We start from the raw sequence: 24,081 nt of genomic DNA on the forward strand, positions 1-24,081 counted from the left end.
CCACCCTATTATGTTCCAGCTTGCAAGTCTGATAAAGGAGGGAAACAACGGAAGAGTCAGAATCTTATATGTTGAACCCAACCACAGCGACTAAAATGCTGGTTTTAGTTGGGCCTTCTCATGTTTGGGTACTATACTGTTAAAAAAAAAAAAAACCCTGCTATACTGCAGTTGTAGATGGGGCAAAAAAAGACGACAAACTATCACATTTCAGAAGTTAAAGTTGTATCTTTAAAAATTTAGAAAATTTGTTGCAGCTGTCCTTGCCACATTGTGTGCTATTAAAAATATTTAAGTCACTCAAAATGATTAACAAATTTATTCTTCTAGTGAATGTATACATTTGTAGCAAGTTTCGATTTTATAACTAAAATGTTTCAACCATTTATGTGATAACAAAACGAATAGTGAACAGAAAATACTAATTTTGATTTTCTTAAGCATAGTTTATTAAAAAAAAAAAAACCTGGGTTGACACAACACTATATCAAACTTAAACCATGCAAGTACAAGTTGTATGACTTAAATTATTCTGCTGCCCAGCAGCTTTACTGGCACAAGCTTTATAACTGGTATAGTCAGGCACTGAGTTTGTTAGTAGAACACAGTCCTATACATCTACATAGTCTCAGAAGTTGGTTCAAGTTTTAAGTATCCCAAATAAACAGGCATAGGATTGCAGAGTTTAAAATGTAATCCTCCTATATGCTGTTTTCTATGCTGTCCTATTGCGTTCAGGCTTATTTTCCAGTGAATTCATGTTAGTGTTAAACACTTCTAATTATGGTGAATTTATTTTAAACAGGCACATGTGCTATAGCTAAGATCTAATCAAAACTTTTCATAACAAACATGGATTAATTATCACACTGCTCATATAAAGCCCAAAAGCATGGTTTCTGACCTTCCTTCAAGTTGTAGAAGCTGCAAACTGTGCTGAATACTACTACATTCTTCCAATATAGCAGGATTATCTGGCCTAGTAGATAGGTTATGAAAGTTATCTGAGCTTCACTTTGATAAGAATGTAGGCAGGAAATAATTTGCTAGAAAAGAAAAAGGTGCAGAAAACAGGAAGTTATAACTCCCACATCCTTGACATGCCATGGCATTAGTTACAGTTGTATCTGCCCCCTAGTGATGCTAACGCAAAAATGAATAAAAATGCACTTTATCAGCTTATATAGCTTTTTGCTAAGCAATGTATGATTCTACAAAAGCAAATTCAATTAGAAGGAAACTGGGATCTTTGAGTAAATCATGTTATAGGCAGCAATACAAAATAGAGAAAAGATCTGCAATCATATAGGAGAATTCTTTTTATTATATGGAAAACTCTTAAACCAAATTAGTGATGATAATTAATTTATATGCTACCCCTTTCACTATTGGGAGGGGAACCTCCATCACTAAGCAACGCAGTTAGTGAGTTGTGCTTGATTTTATGACTGTTTTGCCACAGTTGTTAAGTGAATCACACAATCATTAAGCAAGTGACATGGTTGTTAACTGAATCCAGCTTTCCTTATTGACTTTGCTTGTGAGAAGCCCTTTGGGAAGGTGACAAATAGTGATCATGTGATCCCATAAGATGCTGCAACTGTTGTAAATATACACCAGTTGTCAAGTGCCTGAATTTTGATGGAGACACTGCAACGACCGTAAGTGCAAGGATCAATCATAAGTCACTTTTTTCAACACTGTCATAATTATGAATGGACATTAAATAAATAGTTATAAATTGAGGATTACCTGTATTTATTAGAGTTTACAATAAACTTTTTACCATTAGTTTGCACAAAAATAAATATTATATTATTGTTTTATTTTTTCCCATTTTGTTCATTTGCCAATAATAATTTTCTTTGTTTGCTGGTCCAACACCATGTGAGGTTTTTCTACATGGTTTTTGTAACTAATAGGTATATGACAAGATTTCAATAGGAGAGACCTTTCCAGCAATAGTATGTGGTTAACAGACACATTGGATGTATCACACGGCATATCACAAGAGTATTGCTAAAAAAAGGAAGGTACAACCTTATCTCATATGCATTAATACAGCATCGTATATTTACAAATCCAATATATTTTTTTCTTTCCAAACCTGGAGTTATATTCCCTAAACCTCTATTTTTACATAAACCTATGTGACTCACTGTGGTTTCTAATACATTGATACAAAGTTTGATTTTAATTTGCATAAATGCTTTATATGAACATGCTGTTTTAATCCAAAAGTATTTCACAATCTAGTAAAAATTGTATGATATTATGCAAATTTTAATAGAGGTTTCATTGAGTTCAGAGGCTCTTTCTCTTAAGTACATCCACAATAAAAAAAGGATTGAAAAATGCTTTTGTGAATACTTCTACGTTGGTGGTAATTATATATATTAATCTTTAATGTGCCACAAGTCTTTATGTTGTTTCAACCTCTAGCTACCTCTCTTAAATTAGTCTTCCCATATAATAATAAAATCAGTATCTTTTTTGTGTATAGATGTATTTAGAAAAGCTAGGAGTATTGGGATAAGGACAATTTGTTTTTCTCATATCTGTAATGCAATATTTCTTTCACTAATGCTCCAAGAGGTGATATAGGATAAAAAAAAAAGAAACCTTAAAACTACTTTAAATTTTGAATAATCAGTTCTCTTAGGATTTGAGTTTTTTCACCCAATATTTTGCAAGATTTCAGGGGAATAATACAATTTCATTGAATTATGAAAATTGCCAAATTTCATAGTGTTTTTATGTCTTGGTAGCAACAACTAGGAGATAATACATTCCACAGTAACAGCATGCATTGCCAAACCTTAATTTATTAAACTATTTTGATCATGATGTCATAATCAATCTAAAGGAAAAAGTTGGGATGAACTCTGTAAATTTGTGGAAAAATTGTCTATATTCACATATGGTCTTACCTTTTAATTTCCTTTCCTATATTAGCAAAAGTTATCTGTATTTTTAGATCATAACTCTAAAAAGATACAGGCAGATAAAAGGGATTTAAATACACATTCATTTTTTTAAAAAATCCTTAAATATTCTTTTCATTAAAAAGTAATGTCTAGATTTGTCAGTTTAGATAACAGAATGCAGCTCGGTAAATTGCTTATTATAGAAAGTCAGTACATTTAAAGAGTAATAAGTGCTTTGCTTACAAAATGTCCCAATTTTGCTTATCATTCCCAGATTCCCATATAAAAATACGGGACAATCCATATCAGGAACATTAGAAACTGCTTCCAATCTGAAGAAGACAGAATAGAAATCTAAACTGGAAGAGAATATAAATGCTAACAATGTATGAATATAGAGGTTTTATTAATCCAAGAAACTATAATTGCATTTTTACTACAATAACAAGAATAATATTTTATTTATAAAAAGTTATAAACATTTATCAATTAAATACAATATGAATATATTCATATTGAAAATCTAAGAATGTTTATAAGATATATGAAATGAAAACTTTAAAAACCACAAGAATTCTAAAATATTTCAAGCTAAAGACAAATATAGTATTAAAACAGTGATGATCAATTAACAGTGTAATTATTCAGTAGTTGTTTCTTTTTCTCAGATATGTCTATAATTTCTATACAAAAGCATTTCAGAACAGTTTATAAAAATCAAATACTATATGTGTAAAAAGAATAAATTAAAAATGTAAAATATTACAGTTGTAAAAAGAATGGGAAAATTAAAAGAAAACAGTAACAATTCAGCTAATATTCACCCAGGGAAAGTTTGTACACAAAAGATGTAAGTAAGTGTTTCACATATGGCTTAATTCTACAATTTTAATTGCTTTTTCTATTTTCTTTTTCTTGTTTGTGGTCTTCTAATATTTTTATTATGAATTCTAGTAGATGCAAACATATAATACACAATTGCCTAATTTTATTCTTTGACTGAAATAAACAACTTTTTCATAGTATGGTATATACTTTTTAAAAATATGACAATTTTATTAAATTATTGTGATATGTATGATGCAAATATATTTTATGTTTAGTTCTCAGAAAAAGCCTCAGAATTCAAACATGTCCATAATTCAGAAAAATTGTTGAGAATTTGAGGAAAGGACTTTCTAGAGAAAAAAAGATTTGTATGTATGAACAATTTTCAGTATTGAAAAAGTTAATTCTGAAAGAAATGTGATGTATATACTCCTATCAGAAATTAATTTTATAAGACTCAGTGGGGTTACTCCCTTTCTAAAGGCTTCATTCATACAGCCTCCTAATATGCAACAGTGAGTTTGTATAAATATTGGGGTTTTTAGATTCAGCTTTTAGCATGAAGTGCAATACTTTAAGACTCCAATCCTATTACTATTTAAATTTGGGAGTAAGTTCCACTACGGTTTTTGAGTGAATATATTGTAGTTCTGTGTGTAGTGGTTCTGCAGACTTACAATCATTAGAAAATGATCATTATATGGACTTTGAAATTGTGATAATTATATGATTTGGACCATAGAATAGCATCTACCATAATGTTATTGGTGCCTTTAAAAAAAAAGCTGATTAGGAAATGTAACATTTGAAATAAATATTTCCTAATTCTTGATAGTTATAAATTAGGTTAAAATCTAACTACATTAAATCATCATTCTAGTTAAATAAAAGTTTTCATATAACATGGTTAGAATAGTTTAGTACATCATCAAAGCTCATAAAAGCAGATTACATAATTTTGTTTTCTACCGTGTTTCACTAAAATTGAAGCAAAGGTGCTTCTAGATAGATGCCCACATACTGATGCATGGATATGAAATACCATGAAAAAATGTTACTGCTGTATTTTAAAGGATTATGAGAAAGAATCCTTTTATTCACTTCTGATATTGTAAGATGGTAAGTGGTGAAAACTGTGAAGCAGTTTATTATTTTTCTATTATTTCTGCAGTGTTATGCTTTCATTATGCTGTAATATTTTATTTAGAATAGCTTTATACCTAAATTTCATTTATTACTTTGAAGTTAAGTTTGTTTTACTACTTTGTAATGAAATATATCATTTACACTGAAATTTAAATTATAAAATAATACTGTTTGATCTATTTTTTCAAAAAGCAAAAATATATTCACTGCTACAATCAGCACTACAATTTCTGCATCCTAACAGCATACTTTAATTTTTGCTAGTGAAAAAGCAGAAAAAAATGGAGTATTTTTTTTAAAAATAATTGACTATCATCCTCATTGTAGTTTTTAAAGGTAGTTTATTATATGTGCCTGAAAACTTTCAATTATAAGAACTAAACTTAGTTAATTTTCATTTAGAAATCGAAGAACTATGTTTTTAATGATAATAAACTATCAATTTGTTAAGGGTTTATACTATTTTTTCCTCAAAGTCTCCTTAAAAATACTAAAATGGTCAAAAAATTTTTCTTAAACATTTGGATATCCTCACCCCAGCTACATATCTTTATACATGTATAAATAAATATATTTGTTATACAGTATTTTTTACAGATCATAGAATCCAAATCTTCCAATTTGTTTTATGCCCTATCAAAATAATCGTATTAACTTCATGAGAATGAAATTCATACATATATGGGAAAATCCAAATGTATAATAATTTAGATAGTATAAATGTTGTGTTTCTGAAAAATGAAAGTCAGATGTTTCTGATTCACTACGAAGTTTGAAATATTTGATGAATTTTGGTAGAAAAATAAGCATACTGTACATGTTCATGTAATTCTTAGTTTTGATCAAGTTATTGTACAACCTTAATTTCTTAACAATATTTTTCCTTCAGCTCTCCATTGACTTTCTAAGTACTGCATATTCCAATCTAACATTGTTTTTATACGAGTGCCAGGGAGAATCAAGTACAGTTGTACTGTAAAACTATATGTAACAAAATTAAAACTTCTAAACAGTATCTTTGTTAATATCTTCTGAGAGATTATAAATAATGCTGGCAATATAGTATGCCAGCAATATAAATAGCAATGGCAAGTAGGGAGTTAGTTACTCAGATGGCATGCCATATAAAATTTTAGTACCACCTTTTTAATTTGATCAATTACATTTTCTCAATTATAGGGCATACATTAGTTTTCATAATTCATATACTATAATTCAGTGAAGGGAGAAAATAAAATATTTTTGTTTTTCTAAATTGACCTAATTACAAAGTCTGAGTATGCAGATTATTTTAAGAAGCTTATGTGTACCTGGAAATATAATAAAGAAAAAGACTGAAAATTATAGAGTTCCTACAACTACAGACATATAAAAAATTAATATTTTGCCTCTTGAGAAATATATTACATCTTCTCTATGGGAAGGATCCATAAAGAAATAAATTGAAAGGCAGGGGAAAATCTGTTCAGCTGGATTCTTTCACCCCATTTCCTCACAGGCATAAATTACAACAGCTTTACAGGGATCTTTTCTTGGTTTGTTTTAAATAATTTTAATTGTGTTTTATTTTAAATTCCTCACATTGCTTATAAATCACTTTAAGAGATTAGTTATCCTGAAAGGTAGGATAGAAATAGTAACTAAAACAGAAAAAATGAACCGAAACAAGGAATCTATATTGACAATATAGTATAAAAAAATTGTTCTTCAAATCCAATCAAAAGGAGAACAAAATCCAGCAATCAAAATGCAGTCCAACAAAAATATACTATAATACACACCAGATTCACTAATGGTAATGGAAATTCTGTGAAGAAAATACTATATCCTATATATATTACAAACTCAATCACATTTTATTTTCTAATTTTATTCATTTTATAATTGTGCATTAGTAAAAGATTTCAGATTTCATTTGAGTCTGTAAAAGTTAAATCAGTAACTGGAGGAGACATGCATTTTGTAGCTTTACAAATAAGGCAGCATGTAATGCATAGATTGTTATACACATTACAGCAAGATGGACTAACTTTTAACTAATAAGTGTGATAATATGAAAATGTATTTTCTATGCCAGTTTTGACAAAAATATTTTTTGTGATAGAGTTAAACATTCCTTTTAAAATAAAAGAGAAATGTAATCAATTTACTAAGACGTTTCCCCACTTTTTATTCTCAGGTGAATAATAGTAACTTAATTTTTGAATCATTTCAATTAATTTTTCACAAAAGAAATTCAAAACAAAAGAGCCAGAATGTGAAGTATTATTATGTATGTTAATGGCAGAGATACTGATTCACATTTGTACTGAAGTCATTTTTCCATTTTAGCCAATTTGATTAATAACTAAACTTGACAAGTTTATATCTGCATATAAAAATACAAATTCTATAGTACAGTTTTTCAAACAAGTAATCCAGTTATGTGGATTGGGTCAGTCCTCTGGGGGTTTTGTCCTAATGATGATGGTGCCTACTAATGCAATCCACCACATATTTACTAAAAAAATGAATTCCATTGATTTAAAAGGAGTCTATTTGCAAGTAGGAGTATATGATATTATATTTGGTGTTTGCTCATCTTATAAATAATATTATTACAAGAAGAATGGTTATTATTTTTGTTAGAAATCAGATTTTTAGGTTTAAAAAAACTAGTTCTACCTTGGCTTTTCTAATTGCTTGAGTGAACTTCACCTCATTGTGTTGTAATTAAAAACTCCCATTTTTTTATTCTTGCTATTTGATACAATAAATGTGCAGTTGTTACTACAATATTACAAATGATCTAAGAATCCTCTTTCAACAAAAACAAATTGTTTTGGGAATGTTACATTTTTCCAATAATGTTATGTTTCAGTTTTTGTTTTTCTTTGGGGAGGCATTACTACTTTCGTCCTATCTGTTTAGTATATAAGTAGGCAAATTACTACCTTTCAAATGTTATAGATGGTAATTACTTTTCCCTCCAGCCAGCATTGCTAATGGTCAGAAATCTTGGCAGCAATCCAAAATATCTCTCATTTAGTACATAATTTGTCTTTTCAAGCACTGTATTGGGTGATTGCTCTAATGACCCAAGCAGCCATTAAAATGTGTAAAGGCAGTTCCAGTAGGAAATCCAAATAGACATTCACTCTGATTATTTAAACAAGATGGCTATTCCACTGAGAAATTCTCCTACACATGATACATTGAAATGAACAGAGTAAGGATAGTTTGGGTTCCATTGGCCATTTTGTTACTATCTTCTGTCTACTTTGCTGTTTTGATTATGCCTAATATCTGATGCCTTGGGTAGTGTTGTAGAGTTTACCAGGTTGTGCAAGGTGAAAATGAAGGCTGATATTACAGTAATAACTGAAACCTTGCAGGGATACTGGCAGCATTGAAAGCAGAATCACATAGTTGCAAGAGATCAGAACACTGGACAGCTCCCTTAGGGAGCAGGTATCAAAGCCCAGATGTAGTGCAACCACAAAGAAGGCTTCCTTTAGTAATTACTATTCCTACAACCAAAGAGTTCTTCTGAAAAAACAAGTAAATGTAGTCTAAAAGGGTCACATTTCTATTTCTAAGGTATTGATTTAACGGGTCTAGAGAACTTCCTGCTGCCCCTGGCTGTCAGATGAAAGCGACAGGTTACCCACCTGCAAAGGAGAGGCTCTTGAGAAGTTTAAAAAGGATGGCAGAAGGGATGTATATAGCAGCAAAAATCTCTAGCAAACTAGTAAAGATAAAACAGCCTCTTTCTGTCACTGTTTCCAGCATTCTTTTATAGACATAATTTCCCAAGGTTGGCTTTCTTTTTTTTGAGGCAGAGATTCATTACAAATATTTTTAATGCAGTTGTTCTCTCTGATAAACCAGCATTGCAATAAATGGCATTATTAGTCCATTATAACTGCTGACTTACAAAAATATGCATAGATGAATATATCTAGGAAAGTTGAATTAATATTATTATTAAATATATTTGCTGCCCATCTCAACATAGGGCCTAGAAACAGAAAGTTTAAACAAAGCAAAAGTAAAATAATAGAATAAGATAAATAATAAAACAATAAAATAGACCAAAAAAAGAAAACAGAGCAACTTGATCTTCGAGCAAGAGATATGAATCCAGGAGGACCCCCAAGTTGTGAACTGGGACAGAACCGGGGTCAATTATTGAGCCAGCTTGAATATTCATTTTGAAAATTAATATTGGTAAATAGACCTGCATAGAAATGGATTTAAGCAGATCCATAAATGGTTTGGCTAGCCCTTTCAATAGCTATTTTTTAGTCTGAAATATAAATGTTCTTTCTTCCATTTGCAGTATGGTAGTGTCATTTCTCTGAGATCCCAATCAAGCAAGGAGACAAAGAGTGCTGTGTCTTCAATAGAAAAAAACTGGATTGCTAGTGTAAGCTCTTTATAATGGAAAGGGGTCTATGATTTCCTCTCTTTTTCTCGATTAATGTAGGATATGTGGCTAAAATAGGTTAAAATAAGAGGTTTTTAAATATCATTCATTAATTGGCATCACAGTTCTGTCGGATGAAATCTTGAGCAAACTGCAGAATTTGACATCATATAAACCTACTCAGAAATAAGTTTTAGTCTTAACACTGAAGCCTTAGATTTAAAAAAAAAACTGCTTAATGTAACCTAACTGTTTGAAATATTACTACATTAACAGCAACATTTTGTACAACTTGAAATGGAAAGAAATCTTATAAATAAATAACAGTGCAAATATTAGTACAAGGTAGAAAGGTTGTTCGAAACTAAGTGATTGGACAAGACAATAACAAGTGAGACTTAACATTGTTAAGATCAATGCATGTAAATTCCCGGTTTATAAAATGAGCACCTCTGCACTGCAAACTATATAGGGGAGGAACTGTGAAATTTAGTGCATAGAACAATCCTGGATTTTTAAAGTTTTGATCCTGTAGAAATAGTGTTGATCAAGGACTGCATATTTTATGGTGAAACAGTGGCGGCAGGGGGTAGCCCTTATTTACTTATCTTAAATCTTAGATTTCCCTACATCCTATTTTTTTAATTGTCCCAGGCTAAAAACCTTTATGGGGCAGATGCTAGATCTAGAAGGAGAAATTATTTCCGTAAATCCAAATTAATATTCTTAAAAAACACTTCAATAGTGAAAGAAAAGCATATTAGAAAATAAGTACTTTATAGTGCATTTTTTCCAAAGCCATTCCCCATATTTCCATATCAATTTCAGGTTCTTTCAGAAGGAAAAGAGAATGTTAAAAAACATAGTACATTAATATTTAAAAATAATAGATGATTGGATGGATGGATGGATAACCAAGAGTTTATCCCTCTTCCAGTACAAAAAAGCTAAAAATATCAAATCAACCTCTTCCAGCATTGAAGAAAGCAAATTTGCAAAATTATGAACAAAAATATTTTTATTGTTAGCTATTATGTTATGTTATGTTATATTATATTGTTATATTATATTATATTATATTATATTATATTATATTATTGCATTATTTATTTATTTATTTATTCAAAAGTGATATAGCTACCCAATTCCAATGAACTCTGGGTGGTGTATAGAACCAGAATATAGTAATATTTTATAATTATATTATATATAATACTGCATAATAATTCACATAATTATATATTTTTGTAATAATTATACAGTAAATAGAAAAATTGCTCAGAACTGCACTAAAGTGTACCAGTCAATATAGATATCTGTTAAAAGAGACTCCTACACTAGATGTATAGATAGTCCTCAACTTACAACTGTTTGTTTAATGATGGTTCAAAGTTATGACAGTTCCAACCTGTCTTCAAATTTTCAATTTACAGCACTTGAACAGTCACATGACTGCAATTCTGGCACTTGGCAATTCCTGACATTTACATCAAGTGCAGTGTCTCGTGGCCATGGGATCACAATTTGTGACCTTCCCATCTGGCTTCTAACAAGCAAAGTCTGTTGATTCACTTAGTGATATGTGATTCATTTAACCATTTAATGACCATGTAAAAAGTATTGTAAAATCAGGTCCAGTTATGGGATGACTCACCTTATGATTGCATTGACTGAACAATAGAAATTCCAGTTCCAACTTCGGCCATATTACTACCTGAAATGATACGTGGGAATGACCTGGAGGGATGAGGGAAAGTGATGTTGCCTAAGGAATGATCCGAAAAGAGAAGGAGGAGCCCACAATGGTGGAAGTGTCAAAGGAAGAAATTTAGGAAGGAACTGACGTAATTGGTCAGGCTGTTAAAAGTGATGTGGGAAATTTGTACTTTCAGACTTAGAAGATTCTGTTAATGGAACTTTACAACAGAGTAGAATGCATTCATCTGGTCATATTTGGCTTGCCTGGGAAGACTGGCATTAAATTATGAATTAGATATTTTTAAAAACAATACATGTATTAACAATTTTGAGATTTATATTAGTATACTGCAAATTTTATTTTATTTGTTATAACCACAGCCATAGCAGGTAATAATTAAGTACATCTGAATGGATGAATTCATACATTGTGACTACTAAAAATAAGCCTTTCTTGTATTAATTATTTGATAATTAGATGCTGGACACTGTGAAATTGTTTATCAGATTGGTAAGAAGTCTAGCAGCTATTTCCAAACCATCAATGGATGCAGACTTCTGGTCCTTCACAAAAGAGACAAACCTCCTCTCTTTTTCATAGAAAGCAGTTAAGAAAGATAAACATGACCTTCCTACTCTAACCATACATAGATTCCTCATTTGAAATTATATTAATTGGAACTCAAAGAGATTTTTTGGGAGTATTAACCATTCTCATTCCAGGCTGTTCCTAGAAGCCTACCCAGAGATGAATAGAAAGGGAAGAATATTATAATGTTTTATTTTTTTGTGAGTGCCTTGGGCCGATCTGTTCTCATGCCAGAAAATGTACTTACAGGCAATTGTATTTGTAGCCTGTTCTGTTTTCCTATTCCATAGATCGACAAAGACATCCACAGGATCGCTGGCAGTTGCTTCTGGAAAATCCCTTAGAGCATTAAATAATTAATTGGATTCTGTAAATCTCTAAAGATTTAAGATGCTCTTCACCCTGCAAAGTGAAATAGTGCTATGAAATCAAACTTAATCTTTTGAAAACATACTAAACATACTAAGATATAAAAATTTTAAAAAAGCAAATAGAAGCAAGAAATATACTATATTAACAGCCTCAGTATAAACAGGTTTTTGCTACAACTTATTCACATATTAACAATAAGCCAACTATTGTTTCACACTTGTTAATTTGAAAGATTCTAAATGCTATCACATGCTTGTGGCACATGCAGGAGAAAAATCAATTGTAATAAAACAATAAATATGACATTTGTTTAATTAATTCTATGGTAATAGTATAGAATAAACACAACATTTTATAAGAGAAAAGAAGAAAACAACAGTAATTTAATTTAATTCTAAAATGTTAGAAGAATTAGACAATAAAAGTAGACAATAAAATAGTTTAGGGGCTTTCCTGCAGAGCTAATTCCATAACATTGGGGATACCGTTGAAAAAAGTTACTATGCAACTCGAGATCTTAAATAGTAAAGTTGTAAAGCAGAGGACAACCCACTGGCCCAAAGAGATGAAGGAGCTAATGTAGGAAAATTTGTAGTGGCAACAATCATGAACTCCACAATGTTTATACAGGCTTTGAGGTGAAAATGTTATGTTCTTGTGCTGTATTTTTTCCAGGTTTGACAGTGGTCTGTAAGAAAAGTTTATAATTTTTGAGGATTTCCAGTTTGCATTGCAGTGAAAGAGGATGCAGAAAGGCAGGGCTCTGCCTTCCGTGCTCGATTTTGCCCTGCTGGGGGCCTAAAAAGGGCCTAAAATTGCCCCGAAGAGGCGATGAAGAGGAGGGGTGCCTTGTTGATCACAGAGAGATGGCAGTCTTTCCATTCAATACAATGAAAGCTCTCCAAACTGGCAAGGGAAAGACCGGCTACATTCCTGTGTCTGGCCATTAGCTGCTGACAACTGAAGAAGAAAAAAGCACCAATTAGTACATGAGGTCTGGGGGGAAAAAGCACATGCAGCAAACTGCCATGTTTCCCCCCCCCCAAACCTCATAACCTTTTGATACCCTTTGTCCCAATAAAGCAGCCAGAAGGTCATCCCCTTTTGACAATATCTCACCTATCTAAATAAATAATATGCTTAAGTTCCCTCTTTTCCTGTCTTTGTTAGTTCCTTTTGCTTTTCATCTCCCTGTATTTGTTTTTACCTGGTCTCTGAACAGGTAATATGTTACTAGAAAATAGTTGCTTATACGAAGGAATCTTCCAATGAAGAAACTTTATGTCAGCATCTAAAGGTTAAACTTATGAATGTAAAATGTCAGCATTTAATGTAAAAGCCTATGTATGTAAAAAGTATATAAAAACCAATAAACACACAGAGACTCTCAAGCTGTCTCAAGCTATGACAAACAGTTCTGCAGCAGCTTCAAATCTCTGCTCAAGAAATGCCTGAGTCTTTTTCTTAGCATCTTTACAATGAGGGACTACGCGTTTGTAGCTATACTAGACTACCTCTTCTAGGATCCCATCCCACTTTTGTATGCCCTCAAGTCAGTTTTTCACTCCTGGAAACTGCCTGGACTACTTCCTGTAAATTTCTTGACAAAATTTCGAAAGATGTTTGCCAGTGCCTCCATCCTAGAACTGACAGGAAGTGCTTTGTGCCTAAGGCAGAACTAGAACTGTGAATTTCTCAGTCTCCCAATTTCTAGCCTGATGTCTTAACCATGACACCAAATTGTCTCCTGAGAATCCTTAAAGTATTTAAAAAAAAACTGTATATAATCAGTCTATGTTTCATTACTCAGTTTGATGCCTTAAGTTGTCTGAATACTTATGATCTTATGCCAACACCCACATTCTGTGTCCTGTTTTTTTTTTTATCTTGAATGCTATATCATTCAGTTGACTCACGTATAACTGCTAGCAATTCCTCTCCGTGCAATGTTTTTCTGGTCTTTTTCTTGAGTCTATCCCATCTATTCAGTCTTACATATACATCTCATTGTTCTTTCAGTCCTCTACTTCCATTGCCCATGTCCCTCCATTGTAATCCTGACTATCCACAAAATCAAGTTTATCTCCATTAATTTTTCTTCATTCTGATGCTCTTTAAGATTAGCAATGTCAACCATTTCCTTGCCCCTAAAGAAGCTTAGTCCACCCAGGTGAATTGGAAATAACAGGAACAGACTTAGGTTCTGATACTGGCAATTTCTAAGAACATCAATATTCTCACTGTCTTTCGTACCTTCAGGTATAAAAAAACTTAGTTCCCACCTCAGCTACATCTTTGTCAATCTTACAGCATCAAGGGTGCTGATATTGGCTCAAACTCTGTCCTCTACAACTAGTTTAGTAGTTGTGGCTTTTGAGTGTATCCTGAAAAATTGAAAAATCATTAGGAAATTCATCTAAAATTGATAATGTTGAGTTCTAGTCACCTTGCCCCACTCCTGTCTGGGCCACATGAACCTTTCATGGTCATGGCTATATGTGAAATTCTGCTTTTTGTGTTTGCATTGGAAACATGCTACTGGATATACCTAATTTCCTTAGGAACATGCCCAAAGAACTACTATGCTCATATGGACCAGACTGACTTATAACAAACAAGTTAAATAATGTTGTACATGCTATTCCTTTTCTTCTGTTGTTTTGGAGTCTTATTGTCTATTATTTTCTTCTTGTACGATTATCTTCTCACCTGAGACCAACAGCCGTTAGTGCTATGTTTCTCTTGTCTTCTATTCTCCCCCTCCATGAAACACAGCATTTTTTTTTTTTAAAAAAAGGACAGCAGATAGCAGAGTCATGAGTAAAAGTATGAAGAAGTTTAATTGTGCAAACCTGAGAGTTATGTCTGTGGAAAGTTCCTCCCGTTCAGTGCATTTTAGTTTAACTAGCATTATCTTCTCCCAGCCCAGCTGTCAGATATTCTTTTAATAAGAAAAGCCAAGGGACCAATCTATACCAGTATTCTTTCCAATCAATAACATCTAGCTCACTTGTATAGCACATGGTATATTCCCCAACCAGTTCTTCTGATGCTATTTTCCCTAGTTGTTTCATTTTCCCCAATTTCTTCATTATTTATTTTAATTATTGCCATTTCCTTATGCTATGTGTGATGCATGTTCCAGTGTCATGATATTAATTACTTACCAATGAGAATAGTTTAAAGTTGTAGATGCTTTTCAGTATTTTGTCTATCTTTTCCTTTGTCCTCAGGAAGAATGGAGAGATACTATATTTGAAGGCAAGAAATCGATGTGTTTGCTGCTGTTGTTATTTTTAGGGTTTTTTTTTCATTATGCACATATACAGCTGTACAATCAGAAATAATGCACAGAGACAGCATAATTCAAACCTAGAAACTGAATGCAATGAATATTCCTCAGAAATGAGTTACCTATACAAAGCATTATAACAATTCTTCCATAATTAGCACACGTTGCTACTTTGTTTCCATTTCTCATATCTGCAACTGTAGTTCTCTAGGTAGCTTATGGCACGTAGTCCCAAAAATGCTTTTCAAAAGGCAACTGAACTTTCTTAATTTTTTCCTTGAAACTGTTTTGCTTCTCATCCAAGAAGCTTTTTCAGTTCTAAAATGAAGCAAAACATTTTCAAGGAAAAAAATAAGAAAGTCCAGTTGCTTTTTGAAAAGCACCTTTGGGACAACCATGACCTGGATGATTGAGAATCTCATAGATATTTATGGCAGATACTTTTAAGTTTTGTTATAATCGCAAACATTAAAACAATGATTTTTCAAATCCTTCTAAATTATAAGTTGTACTTATTTTATTCTAAGTACAGTTAATATTGGGCTGCATTCTCAAATATGTGAACCCTCCCCCCAGCAGATTTTTCATTTAAAAAAACAAAGCACAAAGTGTGTCTATAAAACAACAGAGATCCAGCACAGAAAATGCTTTGAAATTAACAAAGGAACTTATATATGGAAAACGCCTATTCTATCACTAAATGTTCTTTTCTACAGAGGGAAACTTCATACGAGATTAGAAGTAGTTGTATGAGATATGAACCCAGGCCTGTGATTTCCTGAGGCAACACTTTTGATCTCTTTGCTTCACAGCTGCAAGTCAATGCATAATTTTTCTGGGATAAATTAAATATGATGTAAAATATATACCCGTGGTGGTGAACCTATGGCAAGTGCCACAGGTGGCACGCAGAATCCTCTCTGTGGGCACGCGTGCCATTGCCCCAGTCCTAGGCCTTCAGCTGGGTTTTATAAAACCTTTTCACTTTAGGCCTCTGCCGCTGTGTGCAAAAAAAAAAAAGGTTCAATCAATCAATCAATTTCAACTTCTCAAGGGAAAAAAAATCTCTCACAAAGTTGGAATTGATTGATTGAACTTTTTAGTCTCACCCAGTCTGCCGTTACCACTGCAGCCATGCCCACCCAATGGGCCACACCCACCTGGCATCCTACGATACATAAGTGGGTTTTGCGTTGCAGTTTGGGCACTTGGTCTCTAAAAGGTTCGCCATCACTGATATATACATACATTTAATGTCTAAGGTTTTTCCACTCAACCTAAGTAATATCTAATTTGATTTATTTATCAAATTAATTAAATTTATATGCCATCCATCTCACTATCAAGCAACTAGGCTGCTAATTATATTTCTAAGAAACAAAGGTGGATCATTTCTCCCGTCTATAGCCTAGTAGAAATTCCTTGATCTGTTGCCTAAACCCACATGTTCTATGTTTTTTTTTTTTGTACAGCAGAAGTAAACAACTTTTGATGCAGGTGTTTGGAAGCCCAACGCATGCACCAGTTGTGCAAAGTGCCAAGGACTCATGGATGAAGTTGGGCTTTTTCATGTTTTCTTTGGCTGCTAAATGGAACTTGATTTAAAACAAAACAACAAAAAATCTTTACTATGATTTTTTTTAGCCTGTTCTGGAGCTTATTCAACCATTTTTGTGAATTCACTGCCTCAAAATAATAGGAAATAGAATCTTAATTTTTCAAACACTCATATCCCCAAAACTTGGTGGCATAGTCAAGATAGGCTCCCAGGGATCACATACAGGATCATGTTCAGGGGCAGCCTTTCCAATTTGGCCAAAATTGTTGCAGTTGTAATCTCATGGTACTGCACTGTAGATTGTTCTATCAACTTCCAGCAGGAAGGAGAGCAACATTTCCTATATTAGGATGAGGAATAAATTTACATCCTTTCTTAGGCCCTTCTTATCCACTCTAGGTGTTCAGTCTTTGCCTCAGTTTAGGAGAAAAGGAAAGTAAAGCTAAGTGTCATTTGTATATTAATAAAAGCTCAACCCACATCCTCAGATGTTTTCTCTCAATGGTTTCATGCAGATGCAAAGCAATAATCTCCCAACCTGGTATTCTCACAAGGGCCAGTCCAGTTGAAACAGAATTGCTGTGAGTCAGTGTCCCAACACAGAAAGTTGGTCCAGAAAGATACTGTGGCTGATGATATTAAAAGCTGGAGGAACAATCAAGCGAATCATCAGGATTGCACCCCTCACCCACTCTATGCAAAGATATCTCAAAGGAATAAATATTAATACATGTAAATTTGTGCTAGTACTTAGCCCAAGGCTGTGATTTCTCCTTTGTTGTTTCCCCCTCTGCTGGCTATTGCAGAAAGTACCATGAAAACGTCTGAAGGAAGTAGAAATAAGAAAGGAGAGGTTGAATATGAGAATTCACTTTTTTAAATAGGACTTATGAAAGAGAGCATCTCAATGAGTCACACATGTATTCTACTTAAATATTGAGATAGTACAGCTTTCCCAATATAGGGTTTTTCAGATGTGCCAGATGACAATTTCCAGAATTCTCACACAAAGTGAGTGAGAGCATGGGAGTCCAAGAAATTAAAAGCAGAAGAGGTCTGAGATAAGATCATAATATACGTTGATTTAAAAGCTAGATAAACATTCTGAGAGTTCCTGTAATAGAACCCGTTTGACTATCACATCTTGAAGACTTTGCAGAAAAGGTTGGAATAGCAAGTGCATTGTAACAATTAAAATGAAACCCCATGCTCAATTGAGATCATGCCCACTGGAGGCATCTCGAAAACATTGGTCCATGTACTGTTCTGTTTGTTTCATATTGTGTGGGTTACCATCAATAAGATAATCCCTGTCTCATGGGCATTCTGACACTTAAGCCTCACTGACTCTTATCCATAGCTAAATCATTATTCCATCCATCAAGTTGCAAAGCAGTAGCCACAATAGCAAGGAGAGAGAGAGAGGGTGATGGCAGTGGTGATGGGATTTTTGGTATGCTATTGCCATGACCTTCCTTTGCACTGTAGGTAAGATCACATTGTACACACACTATGAGTTTTAAATGACCTCCATTTACTCTGTCTTTTCCAAGGGCTCAACTTTTTTTAATAGCAATTTTATTAAAAAGTTACAACTATAATAAAAACAATCAATGCAAACTAAAAAAATTAAAAAGGAAACATAGAAGGTGCAGAAAAAAATAGAAAAGAAAGTATAAATGGGAATATAATAAAGAAAAAAGAAAAGAAATGTGTAAAGAAATGATTTCCCTCTTCTTCACAACATGTATAAACAATTTTAGTAACTTATCATCTTCTCTCAAAATATAACAACCCTTAAAGGATTGACTTGGCTCTGATTCCCATTTGTTGCTGAATTTTGTTAGTATCACTGCAATTGTAGTGTCATTATTCGCTTTTCTTTCTTTTTAAATAATATTTTTATTTAAAAAATACAATTAAAAGATAAAAACTAATATAAACTAAAAAAAGAAAAATAATTAAAAATGCAGAAAAAAAAATAGAAATGAAAAAGAAGCGCATACAGAAAAAGAATTTTTTTCTTTACAGGAAAAGAAATTAACTATATAAAAATGGCTTCCTCCATCACAAATAGAAACAATTTTAGTAACTTATTTTCTCTTAAATTATAACAAATCTTCATCTTCCCATATCCCATGTCTGATTCTTAAACACATCCATAAAAACCTCCTGATCAGCAAAAGTCCATTAAGGATTTTTTTACAGTGATAACAACATAAATATTTTAACCTTAATCAAATAAATCAACTTTAGATTCTTTTACTTTTAACAATCTTCATCTTTCATCCCTTCAAACAATGTCCTAAAACTTATTTTCTTTTCATTTTTTTTATTTCTCCCTTCTCACAAAAATCTTCAAAGCTTTAACAAGCCTCTTTTGTAAATCCAATATAGGAAGATTATCACAGTCATTCTCTTGGTTTGTTATTTATATATCCCTTTTAATTATTAAGACATCAGCTGGCTTCTTTTGTATGTCCAATATATCATCTTTTTCCATGACATTCTTGTAGCTTGTCATTTTCAAATTTACTTTCATATCAGTCTCATTCTTGCCCAGTAAAATGTGTCCCTCTTCTATAACAATTTTTAAACCCAGTCTATTTATAGAGGCAGACACTCTTAAAATTAACTTCTGCATTCATTATTCAAAATATCTTTCAAAATGTCAAATGTTAAAATATTTTGTTTCTTTATGTATTGGTAAGTCAAATGTTCTCATTTAATGGTAATATTTAGCTCCTTCTGGTTCCCTCTGGTGTTCAACCTTCAAAATTCCATCCTATTTTTTTAAAGAATTAAATAGAAATTCATTTTCCCACTGGAAGAATTGTTATAATTAATTCCAAAATCTAATTTCAAATTCTATGGACTCTTAGTCCATTTGAACTTTCTTAAGTCAAAAATCTAATCATCCCTTTTCTGTTTATTCCAGAAAAAAAAGTCCTTAAACTTGTACTTAAAATTTCTTTCGCTAAGGATTGAAGGAAACTCACCTAGTGCAGTAAAACTTGTTGATCCAAATATTTCTAACAGCTGAAAAGCAGTTAAGCAATTTCCAAAGGTGATTAGAAAAGGAAATATGCAAGCCCAGTGTCTTCTGGGTGCCAACTATTATTTCAGCAAGATAGCTATTCCCTTGTCTCCCAGAGGAATTAAACCTTCTAGAAACTGCTGTCTTGAGGGCTCCCTGTGAGAAACAATTGCCTGGACCACTTGTGGGCAAGCTCAAGTCCTCTATTTGTCCAAAGAGGAATTACAAAGGGCTGGTCTATCTGGTTCTTCATTCTGCCACGGTCTTCAGTTTTCCATTTCTTTTGCTGAAGCTGTGCTCAGCTTCAATTGGATTCAATCCTGTCATGTACTTCTTCATGAAAAACAACCAACTAGACAGGAAGCAGTTAAGAATGAGCCAAACAGCAGAAAGAGAGTGGAGGATTCCCAGTATATCCCACTGGCTATACCTGCAGTAACTTAAAATTCTAGCATTCATTCGTTGTTGCCCTAAATGTAACTTTCTCCCATATGAATACTTCACAGAGTGGGCATCAACCCCCATGTTTAATTTATATATCAATATATGAGTCTATATATCTATATATACCTATCTATCTATCTATCTATCTATCTATCTATCTATCTATCTATGCATTGCTTTTAGTTTTTCAATTTGTAATCTTTCAGTTTATTAAAGATGAATAGGTGTACCTTTCTCTGGAATCCGTATCTTCAGAGAACATTGCTTTTTTTTCATATCACTTTTGGGAGCAGTTCCCTTTTCTTAGATCCTAGCAAAATAATGATGGACACATAGAAAGATGGTTCATAATTGTCTTCCAGGTTCCCTGAAGGCAAATTGTCCACTACTGCCTGCCTTCCTTAGCAATGTTCAGCCACTGGAGAATATTAGGCATGTTGGGTTATGTTCTCAGTGCACACAGGCTCATGAGAAGTCTGATAAATATAGTATGATCCTCTGCAGCAGATCAGTTGGTCAAATAAAGCATTCCCTGAAGCCTGAAATCCAGATCTTGACTCTTGATGTTTCCTCTGGAAGTATTGTTGCACATTCCTTAAGCCTGGGCTTTTTGCGACAGTAGATTGATGTGATGATGCCTCTGCTGACCACCTTTCACATGCATTGCAATTTGGACAGGCGGTGCTCGCTCTATTATCAAAGGGGAAAGGAATAAAAAGTGTCATTTTGTTCTGAAAGATATTTGGTGAGTTCCTCCTTGAAACAGTATTCTAACTAAAAATGAGGACAAAAAATAAATCAGTGTAGCTCAGCTGGCTGAATATGGCAGAGGCAGAAAGAGAGAAAAGGAAATAAAACATTAAAATACAGAAATGGCAGGTGAGAAGGATCTCTGCAAAGAGTTCTAAGGAAAAGCAGAACAGAGTATAGACAAAAACCAAGGAGAAGAAAATAATAAAAAGGACAAAGAAGACAGGGGTGACTACACAATGGTCCCAATCCAAAATTCAGCCTTTCTCTCACATGTTATGTTCTCCACCAAATGAAACTCTTATATGCTTGCTTTCTTTTTTAAAAAAATATTTTTTTATTTTGTTATATATATATATATATATATATGCAGGACGTTTTGTCAGACAGATGTGTAATTGATTAAACCTTGACATTTTTTTAACTGCTATACTGCAGTTTTACTTTTTACAATCTCTTTTGCCTTGCAGCCCCCAACTAGGGGCATTAAGCAGGCTCAAGTCGCAACTGCGAAACATTACAAATCCAAATTTCTTTACTGACAAAGAATTAATAAATTTCCCAATTTAATTCTTTAATTCTTTGTCAGAAAAAGAAATTTGTATATATATATATATATATATATATATGTTTTCTGAGGTTTTCGCGGGTGTTTGTATGTAGGTCTTTGGTTGTTCGGGTTTTCTCCCGCATAAAATTGGAAGTGTCTTGGCGACGTTTTGACGAAGTCCCATTCGTCATCTTCAGGCTGGTGTTTTCAGCTTCGTGCTTCGAAGCACGAAGCTGAAAACACCAGCCTGAAGATGACGAATGGGACTTCGTCAAAACGTCGCCAAGACACTTCCAATTTTACGCGGGAGAAAACCCGAACAACCAAAGACCTACATATATATATATATATATATATATATATATATATATATATATATATGATCATTTTATTCTTATGTTTAACTTTTTAAATATATTATAATTAATGTTTCGTCAGCTCTGTAATAAAATAAAAACAGACTCAGGAATGCTGTTATGGGAACTATACATTTAATAAGGGTACACAATGATCTGTGTTGACCCTAATTCATCAGGGAGCCAATCATTTGAACTTTGGGCATAGTTATCCACAGGTTCCCTTCTTCTCCGTAGCTTCAGCATTTAGCTCAATGCTAAAAAAAATCTTAAACATATTACAGTGAAGGATATTCTTTCCATTCACACTCATATCCAGCAAATTGTTCCCAAATCTAACAGACATCATCAAATAACCTTGCAGATATTGAAAAAAAAATAATTACCAAAAAGATTGGCCTTTTGAAGGAAAAAAAAGATTCATATTTGATCGTCAAAAACAGTATATCATTTCTCCACAGTTGTTCAACTACAACTCCATCCATCCAGGAAGAACATTGTCTCTAAAACAGTGAAAACCCTAGTGTTTATTTTTAAAATATTTAGCTTTTGATACTTAACTTTAAACATTAATTCTGCCCAGATCTGAACAATTTACATTCCTTCTTTTATGAATATTCATGTAGCTCAGAGAAGAAGACAGATAGAATAAAGAGCTGAAGACTTTGCTTGGAAAAATAGAACAGGTTTGAACATTCATAGAGATATACCAGAGGGAGGAACAACAACAACAACAACAGCAACAACAACAACAACAACAACAACAATAATAATAATAATAACAATAATATAAAAAGTTGGAAAGGATCTTGGAGGTCATCTAGTCCAACCCCCTGCTCAGGCAAGAAATCCTATACCATTTCAGACAAATGGCTGTCCAGTCTCTTCTTAAAAACTTCCAGTGTTGGAGCATTCACCGCTTCTGGAGGCAGGTTGTTCCACTGGTTATTTGTTCTAGTTGTCAGGAAGTTTCTCCTTAGGTCTAGGTTGCTTCTCTCCTTGATTAGTTTCTTGTCCTGCCTTCAGGCGCTTTGGAGAATAGCTTGACTCCCTCTACTTTGTGGCAGCCCCTGAGATATTGGAATACTGCTATCATATCACCCCTCGTCCTTCTCTTCATTAAACTAGACATACCCAATTCCAACTTTCTCAACCTATAAAGGATACCATTGATCTGTGCCAGAATTAATTCTTATGTTCTTTGTTTTCTGAAGAATGTTATGAAGAGATCCCTGAATTCAGCAGAATAATGGAGAAATAAATGAAGCATCCCGTAAGTAACACAGTACAATACTTTGTACTGAGTATACACATTTGTGTTGATAATTCCCATTTATATATTTTATACTGATTCTTATGAAAATATCCTGGAGCAGGAGTAATGTCATCCATTAATTTCTTGCCCCAGCTCAAGCATTTCTAAAAACTACCAAGGGAGAGAAAGTGAGCCCTCCCCACTATTTCCAGCAGCATGAGATTAGCTACACCTTCACTGTTAGAAGATATAAAAGATAATCACAATAAAAGCTCTTAAACATTTTTTCCCCAAGTTGGTCTCAAATTCTTCCAAGAACAGTTATTTAGATTTTTCTCTGAATGTCTCTGCCTTCAAAAACATCCTGATATGCCACTTCTGAACACACAAGTTAATTTATTTTACCAATCAGAAAAGCACCTTCATTGCACTGAGACATCCAGCACTTCAATGTGCAAGATGGCATATGAACAAGTCACCAAGAACTTTCCCTCTCAGAGTGAGCAACTGCCCAAACAAATGGATCTCCCTCTTCCTTTGGCTAGCTCATAAATGTGCATCCTGCAAGCACCACAAAAAATTCTTCCCCCAATCTTATCACACAAAGGTGCAAGGATGAACTAACTTTTCTAGCCTGATGCTCATATTATTAAATTTCTTCATTTTCCTTCCTGGTTTGTTAAACATATATATTGCCTTGTATGTTGTAGTTTTTCTTTCTTTTTGTATAGTACATCAATGAAACAAAATAGTACATCAATGAAACAAAATAAACTAAAGCCAGAGTACCTGTGGGCTCTGGTCCCTGCAATGGCCCTGCTGTTGCTGCCTTCCTAGCTGTCTGATTCTGGCCATCTCAGTCTTCCAGAAT

At 33.1% G+C, this 24,081-nt stretch overlaps 1 long non-coding RNA gene across 3 annotated transcripts; it reads right to left on the reverse strand.

Moving 5' to 3' along the window:
- Window positions 1–348: 348 nt before the first annotated feature.
- LOC120301448 lies at window positions 349–24,081 on the reverse strand. Of its 3 annotated transcripts, XR_005554902.1 has the most exons (5): window positions 23,123–23,181; window positions 22,517–22,611; window positions 20,530–20,989; window positions 15,136–15,217; window positions 349–12,928 (listed from the first exon to the last, which is right to left on the reverse strand). It is a non-coding gene; the product is annotated as an uncharacterized LOC120301448 (long non-coding RNA). The 3 variants fall into 3 exon arrangements; XR_005554901.1 differs by lacking the exons at window positions 22,517–22,611; window positions 23,123–23,181 and adding an exon at window positions 24,000–24,081 and having other exon boundaries at window positions 349–11,998; XR_005554900.1 differs by lacking the exons at window positions 22,517–22,611; window positions 23,123–23,181 and adding an exon at window positions 24,000–24,081.

This window comes from Crotalus tigris, unplaced genomic scaffold, assembly GCF_016545835.1.
Source record: "Crotalus tigris isolate CLP2741 ecotype Arizona unplaced genomic scaffold, ASM1654583v1 scf7180000024383.4638030, whole genome shotgun sequence".
Taxonomy (NCBI): domain Eukaryota; kingdom Metazoa; phylum Chordata; class Lepidosauria; order Squamata; family Viperidae; genus Crotalus; species Crotalus tigris.